This window comes from Salvelinus namaycush, chromosome 3 (assembly GCF_016432855.1).
Source record: "Salvelinus namaycush isolate Seneca chromosome 3, SaNama_1.0, whole genome shotgun sequence".
Lineage (NCBI taxonomy): Eukaryota > Metazoa > Chordata > Actinopteri > Salmoniformes > Salmonidae > Salvelinus > Salvelinus namaycush.
In genome coordinates, this window is record NC_052309.1 from 54,740,226 (window position 1) to 54,749,080 (window position 8,855).

The following is an 8,855-nucleotide window of genomic DNA, read 5'->3' on the forward strand; positions in this document are numbered from 1 at the left end:
TCCTTTTGTCCAGGTGGGAAAGGGCAGTGTTGAGTGCAATAGAGATTGCTTCATCTGTGGATCTGTTGGGGCGGTATGCAGATTGGAGTGGGTCTAGGGTTTCTGGGATAATGGTGTTGATGTGAGCCATGACCAGCCTTTCAAAGCACTTCATGGCTACAGAAGGGTCGGTAGTCATTTAGGCAGGTTACCTTAGTGTTCTTGGGCACAGGGACTATGGTGGTCTGCTTGAAACATGTTGGTGTTACAGACTCGGTCAGGCACAGGTTGAAAATGTCAGTGAAGACACTTTCCAGTTGGTCAGCGCATGCTCGGAGTACATGTCCTGGTAATCCGTCTGGCCCTGCGGCCTTCTGAATTTTGACGTGTTTAAAGGTCTTACTCACATCAGCTACGGAGAGTGTGATCACACAGTCGTCCGGTCATGTGGAATCCATAGGTTATGGCCTAATAAAATTGCTGAAGATTTGAAAATGTTCTCTAGGCTAAGACCGGCCCTACATGACAGCATTGGCGTTTTTTCTTTATGTTTGGATCAACACGTGATTACAGCTTATCTCACATGAATGCTGCCCTGACTTCCTATCTGCCAAATTATTCTGTTCTTTCACAATAAAAAAGTGATTGTTATGTTAAAAAGAAAAGGTGTAAGATCGGAAAGAATGAAATGAAATAGACATAGAACAGAATGGGATGCTGGTAAACTGAGATATGCCATAAAAGGTGTTCTATGTGTAAATAACAACAAAATATGAAGCTATGTATGTAAAACAGACAGGAAACCAGAACTTTTATTAATGTGATGCAGGTCAACTGTGTTATAAGTAGAAATGTATTCCATTATTTAAAAAGTTGACACACTGAACTAGGCTACTCTTGATGCACTGAATTAGTAATTGATGCACTTAAAATGAACTATTAGCAATTTTTCATTTTAATAAAAGTACTTTATAAGATTGCATTGTTTTTTATACCGGTCTTATGTAGAACATGTCTGGCCCACCCTGTAAATAACCTTTTTCAAATCTGGACCCTGTAAGAATATCGTTGAATAGCTCTGGCATAGTGGGTCAATTTCCGTAAGAGTGAGGCTCAACTCCTCTGCTGTCTTGGTGCCCTGGCACCACGCTGTAAACAGCTGAAGCAAACACGTGCACATGCGTAGATACTGTGTGAAAGGGGAAGTGTTGCATCTCACTCATCTCATTATCCTAACCTATTCATTGATGAGAGGGCCTGCTTTACTGAAGTTGCGTAACATTGCAAGCCAAGAAATTGCGAGATACATCTTTTGATAGCCAATAGATAGGACTATTGCACGGCTATGACTGTCTACCTGGTGGCTGACCTGCCTATACTGTGCCCCTCCCCTCTCTCTCCGTCCCTCGCTAGCTCGCTATGAAAGATGCAAGTGGTCTCAAAAGTACAACAACTAATCAGTCTCTTCCGTTCCAAACATACTGAATTTTAGGACACTCAGAAATGAGAGTTGACACCGGGAGTCGACATGCAAGGAGTCGAGGAATCAATCATTTTTGAGTCAACTCTCCACCACCACATCATCGTTAACAGTTGGAAAAATTGCAGAGAAAGGCAAGTGACAGCAGCAAAGTCCTGTATGATAATGCTTTGAGAAGTTAAATGAGAAGGAAATGCAAACTTTGCGAGGTATAAAGACTCTGTAACCTGTACGCTGTGAGTCGGGAAGCAAGTTCAGGGAGTGTATTTAATAATTAAATTAACATAGAACAGAACAAGAAACATGGGTAGCGTACAGACATGAACACTGGAACAGAAACAATAACGCCTAGGGAAGGAACCAAAGGGAGTGACATATATAGGGAAGGTAATCAGACAGGTGATGGAGTCTGATGAGGCGCTGGTGCGCGTAACGATGGTGACAGGTGTGCGTAATAATTAGCAGCCTGGTGACCTCGAGCACTAGAGAGGGAGGTTACGGGACAGACCCAAACAGTTGCTGGCAGGTGCATTGTGAATTCACATGGAATTTTATGAATTGTTCTTATCGTTTTAACAGATTTTTTTCAGTTTAAACATTAATGTTTCCATTTGTCACATCCCTAGTCTGCCCCACTATCTGCTGAAGCGCACAGTCAGGGTAAATGAGCGTGAAGGGAAGGGCGACCTGGCGGCCATGTTCTCCAGGTGACCTCCGTTCAGAGTGACTGAGTGGGGCGGAGGGGGCCGCATGACCTTTTCCAGCCCAGTGGAGATGGTTGCCCTTGGGCCACGGATGATCTGAGCCCAGCCTCCAGGCCTGGTTATTAACACGGTGGCTTCAATGGGCCGCTCAGCTCGCCTAGCCTTTTGTGTCTGATCCGCTACACAATGCTAGCTGTACGTCAGGAGCTCTGAGCTCTAACAAGGACAGGATGGATGGTAGGCAGAGGGAGAGAGAGAGGAGAGATATAGAGAAGGGGAAGACAGAGAGAGAGGGGGGGGGGAGAAAGAGAGCGAGAGAGACTGAGAGCAGGTTTAATCTCCACAGGATTTCAAAAACAGAAAGAGACAAAGAGGGATGAGAAAGAGAGAAGCAATTTTAGAGGTGTTTATCTCTCCGTCTCTTCTCTCAACTCTCCTCTGTCTGATCAGTATTCTGCCTCTGTCACCCCCAGCCCATCGATTAACCCCACAGTGTATAGTATAGCATCAGATCCTCTGGTGGGTTTAGGAGAGATGGGTGTCGGGGGAAATTTCATGCCGACTGCCCTTTTCCATTAAGGAGGCAGGAGCAGTGGAGTCCACCTCCCTCCTCTAGGGCCCAGCACTGTGACAATTTGTGAAGCGTGAACCCTATAGAGGAAGAGGAGGAGGAGAGAATGAAAGAGAGAGATGGAGAGAAAGAGGGAGGAGGTAGAGAGAGCTTGGGGAGATGGAGGGAGAGAGGTAGTAAGAAACAAAAGGGAGAGAGAGATGGCGGGAGAGCTGTTTGGTGTAGTTAGCTGCAGGCCTCTGGAGAAAGAGGATGAGGAAAGGAGGAAAGGTCAGGGAGAAGGAGGCCGAGTGTTTTTGGATTCTGTAACCATACAGTATTTTATTGACTGATGGGATGGTGCCAGTTTGAGATGACCTTTCCAAAACTCTTCAAAGAAACAGCTACCACAAAACCTTGAGAAACCCTTACAGTAGGAGGCTTACTGCACACTACCTAGGCCAGTGAATCAAAGGATCCATGAGAGGATTGCATGCTGCTACAATATCCCAGTACATTCTCCAGATATTTATCCAGATATGTAGCGAGTAAGTACCTGACATTCTCCTCAATAGTGCATGCTCTGTCTCAGGGATTGGAGGTAGAAGAAGTCAGAGTAAAATTCATTATAAAATAGATCACCTCAAGCTTTCTCAATACTATTATTAATTCATTAATAATCAAAGAACCCATGTGTGTCTATTGCAGCCGTGTACTGTAGTAAGTAGTCAGTCACTAGCCTAACTAGTATAAAACCCTTGTCTTTAGCATTACACTCACTCGCCAAACTGCAACCTGCTTTGTGGGTGTCCATGTTAAAGTGTGGGTCAGGTGGGGCAACTTTCTCTTTTATTTATTTATTTTATTTATTGAACCTTTATTTAAATAGGCAAGTCAGTTAAGAACAAATTCTTATTTACAATGAATGCCTACCAAAAGGCAAAAGGCCTCCTGCGGGGACGGGGGATTAAAAAAATATATATAGGAAAAAACACACATCACTACAAGAGCGACACCACAGCACCACATAAAGAGAGACCTAAGACAACAACATAGCATGGCAGCAACACATGACAACACAGCATGGTAGCAAAACATGACAACAACATGGTAGCAACACAACATGGCAGCAGCACAACATGGTAGCAGCACACAACAAGGGTACAAACATTGGGCACAGACAACAGCACAAAGGGCAAGAAGGTAGAGACAACAATACATCATGCAAATCAGCCACAACTGTCAGTAATAGTGTCCATGACTGAGTCTTTGAATGAAGAGATGGAGATAAAACTGTCCAGTTTGAGTATTCTTTGTAGCTCGTTCTGGTCTCTAGCTGCAGCAAACTGAAAAAAGGAGCGACCCAGGGACATGTGTGCTTTGGGGAACTTTAACATAATGTGACTGGCAGAACGGGTGTTGTATTTGGAGGATGAGGGCTGCAGTAAGTATCTCAGATAGGGGGGAGTGAGGCCTAAGAGGGTTTTATAAATAAGCATCAACCAGTGGGTCGTGTGACGGGTATACAGAGATGACCAGTTTACAGAGGAGTATAGAGTGTAGTGATGTGTCCTATAAGGAGCATTGGTAGCAAATCTGATGGCTGAATGGTAGAGGAACATCTAGCCACTCCAGGGCACCCTCATCTGCCAATCTATAAATTACATCTCCGTAACCTAGCATGGGTAGGACGGTCACCTGAATCAGGGTTCGTTTGGCAGCTGGGGTGAAATAGGAGCGATTACGATAGAGGAAACCAAGTCTAGATTTAACTTTAGCCTGCAGCTTTGATATGTGCTGAGAGAAGGACAGTGTACCATCTAGCCATACTCCCAAGTACTTGTAGGAGGTAACTACTTCACGCTCTAAATCATCTGTGGGGAGAGGGGGATTCTTCTTACCAAACCACATGACCTTTGTTTTGGAGGTGTTCAGAACAAGGTTAAGGGCAGAGAAAGCTTGTTGGACACTAAGAAAGCTTTGTTGTAGAGCGTTTCACAGCCTCTCCACTCAGAGTGGTGTTTCAGTATGATGCTCTCGAGGTCAGAAATGCTGAGCACTGCAATTTTATAAATGAGCCGGAAAAGCAGGGAGCACCATTCACAACTGACTTTGGCCTGAGCGGAGGCAGGAAACAGACGCACACACACACATACACACCCTGCCTGGACAGATTGCTTATTTCAGCAAGCAGCGACAAAGTTTTGTCACGTTGTAATCACGGCCGGGCATTCGTGCGGTTGAATCCGTGTCTGCTGTAAAAGGGAATATGTTACAGCAGAAACGGACTCAACCGCACGAATGCCCGGCCTTTCTGTGTTGTCAGCTGTTCGTTCCAAAGATGAAGATGATTTTATTTTCATGACGGTCTTCATTCATAACCGTCAGTTACACGGTTATATAGCAATTGTTCCAGCATTAACTCTAACTAACTAAAGCACAGTTTAGATGCCAAACTTATGGCAAGTCGAACTGAATAGATATTAAGAGTGGGCTGGCACGGTTGAGAGCTTTTCTTGATGTCCCGATTGGTTTCATACAACCGTTCTCAGCACTGCAGACTTTCTCATTGATTTTAGGTCGCATTCAGGCATCAAAGTACGACCTCTTTTATGTTATAGAAACCACAAAGTTTATTGCACTAAAAAGGCAAAGAAAGACGATTCACACACCTGTGCAGTGCTGAAGTTAATGTTTGAAACATGATCGGTTTAATATATCTCGGTTAATGTAACGTGTCTTCAGATTTCATCACTCCCTTCTAAGGAACCACGAGTGTCCCCCCTAAAATAAACCCTGATATATGTTAGCAATAGCGATGTTACTGTGCAATGTAGACGTTCTATTTTCTCCCGAGATTGCAAAACAATTCGTATGTTGAGAAGTCATGTTTTTACCGTCAGTTGCTGGTTTCCTGGGTCTGTTCTAACGCATCCACCTGCAAATCCATGATTGTGCTTCCGTTGTGGGTGTGGTAGCAAAGCGACATTTATTTACATGCAATTAACATATATTAATATGCATGACCATTTCTCCTGGCAGTGGAAAAACTGCTCCGGTGCGCTGCATGAAACAGAGGCGTGCTTCACCCGCACAGCGCAGAAAAAGCGCCAGAGGCTGCCAAACTATCGGCAAAAGTCCAGCGAGGCGCACCTCGTGGTTTCAGACGGCACTTTATCCAAGCCAAAGAGAAAGTGAAGTATTTTTTAGTTTGGTGCGGCGATGGTGCAGTGTTTGAACTAGGGCTAACGCTACCCTGGACTGGAGGATGGCTGCTGCTGCTGCTCTCCTCACAGCCATTCTGTCACATGATACAGTCTCCTTCAGTGACCCCTGACCTCTGCAGTATAGAGGGGTCAGGACTGCGAGGCTCCAGGAACTTCTACTCTATCCCCTATGCTTGGCTAAAGAGAGCCGGAGAGAGAGAGAGAGAGAGAAAGAGGGAGTGACAGAGAGAGACGGTGGTGGTGGAGAGGTGTGTCCTCTTCCCCCAGTGAGACCACTTTCCAGGTGCAGCTAGCACTATTTTTAGCTGAAGCAGGTGTCCTCATTCAGCTCAGCATGCATATTAAATGACTGGAATATTCTCTCTCTTCTCCTTCTCTCCAACTCCCTCTCTCCTCCTCACCTGCTCCCTCCCTCCCTCCCTCCCTCCCTCCCTCCCTCCCTCCCTCCCTCGCCTCGTCTATTCATCTCACTTGGCTGGGTGGAATATTCTCCATCCCCTCTCTCCCCCTCTTCCTCTCTCTCCCCCTCCCTCCTCTCCCTCTTTCCCTCCCTTTTCCTCTCACCTGGTCTCTGTAGAGGCATCGGGTGATTTTGTCCCCCCCCACCTTTTGCCAAATGTATTTCTTTAAATAAGGGCTGTCTTAGAAGATAGTGTTAGGTTGTAACGGCAGCATCAGCCTAAGTATTGACTTTCTCTGCTGTTTTATTGCATCCCGTGATAATTCTGGCCCCTCTGGTGCTGCAAGGGAAAAGTCCAAACGGAATCTTTGGGATGTCCCAAAGTTGAAATTTCAATGGGGTGACATTAAAGTGGAACTTACAGCGTTTTACCAACATTACATCTTATTAAACTCTGTTCATATACACTCCCAGGAAGAATAAAACATTTTTTTTTTTTTAAGTGAGCACTTAGACATCGTCATTTTCACGTTTTCATAAATTCATAGAATGTTTGGGAATGAAGTAGAGTAAGGCATTTGTGAAATTCTATAGGAATATAGAGTTGGAAAACGGCCATGCGTTTGGACAATTAATAGACACTGCAGCAAATAAAACCTAATAAAAACATGTCTCGTCTATGACCAAGTCTACGCAGTCCGTTGCGCCTTAGCCAATCAGAGCTACAGTAGGCCTTTATGCAAATAAGCCATTTGCCACACGGGCCTGCCATCATTCACTTTGAACTGGAGTGTGTGTTCACAGGCTGTAGCAAAAGCACAACTTTAGATCATTAGATCAATTCTAAACATTCGCCAAAAGCCACAAAATACACCTGAATGGAATTCTGCAAATATGTAAATACCACAGGAGTCCTCTTACATTTGGCAACTTTACAGTCCTATTGATCAAACAACCATGAAAAGGTAGTCTATCTCGCCCTCAACTATGCACATTAACAACAACAAGATCAACAACTAATGCTAGCCAGAGCGAGATGAGATGAACTAAAGTCTAACGAGGGAACATTAGATAAACTTTCTCAAACTTTTTCAGATAGTTGGTCGTCAAAATTGCACTGATAAATAATGGGGAATAGTAGCCTCATCCTTCTGCAGCTTGCCTGCCAATGCATGCTTGTCCCAACCCACCTATTGACAACTGAATTGGAACTTGCCTGCCCGCCCATTTGATCAATGCCAAATACATTTGATTGACAACTAAGGGTGCGTTCATTATTTGCCTCCAGTGTGTCAGAGTGCGCTCTGGATAGTTCGTAAATTCATAGTGTTGTCAGATTGTCTGTTTGTAAATTCAGAGCGTTTCGCTCTCCAAGCGTTCAGAGCGCACACTGCACTATTGACACTGGATGCTCTGGCTGAGGATTAGGGTTGATCCAAGCATTCCTCACAACGGCAGTCAAGAACCCAAGCTAACTGGCTAGAATTGGCTAGCTTGCTAGCTACTTCCAGACGCAAATGAGAGAACACCTCACTCTGGCCATTTTACTTGCCCTAGCAGAGCTGGTTAGGCTGTTTAGATGTTATTTAGAGCATTAGTAACTAACTGTACTGCTTGCAACAATTTAATAACTTTTTTTGCCGACGTTTACTGACACTGATCATATTCAGTGGGTGTTGCGTGTTTGTAAATTCTTCAGTTATTCTGCACTCTGGCACACTCAGACGAGAGTGCTCTGAAATCGGAATAGATAGCAAGAGGGAATTTACGAACGCAAGAGATATGCTAACTGGATAACAGTCGTTCAAGTTCAGCATAGCTAGCTAGCTAGAGCGATTCACATTTTTTGCTAGCTAACCAAATGACACCTGCATCTCTAGCTGTATGAGGGGGAAAAAGTAGGTCACTCAACCACTCCTCCAATGACATGACATCCTCCTAGCTAGCTAACGTTATGCTCCGTGTTGTATCTTGATAAATAAATAGCTACATAAATAGATATACTAGCCTACGTTATGACTGACTTGTGATCATTGCCCTTGCTAGTTTGATTGTATTGACATTCCCAGCCTTAGTTACATTCGTCCGTCTATGTCCACAATATTGTGTCATTGAAACTGAAACAGTGCATCCCAAATGGAGGCAGCAAACAATGTAGCAGGCCAGCTGGGATTTACAACCTGTTAGCAGTATTTTTGGGACTGCCAAGAAATGCATTGGTGAATTATATGAATCATCCATCTTTTCTGCCAACAATTCCTTAGTGTACGTCATGGAATGTTGAGTCACATATAACCTATTTTTAAAACCTCTTATAAAGTTGATTTTGTCGCATAAACTGGGAACTTGATATTGTTGACTGATATTATGATTGTCTGTGTGTTTCATATCTGCAAAGTAGTTAAAACGCTGTCAGTTCCACTTTAAGGCTTACACGGTTAAGGTAAGGGTTAGCGTTAGGGCTAGGGTAAGGGTAGGTTAGGGAAGGATCGTCCCAAGGATTCCGGATAGCAAT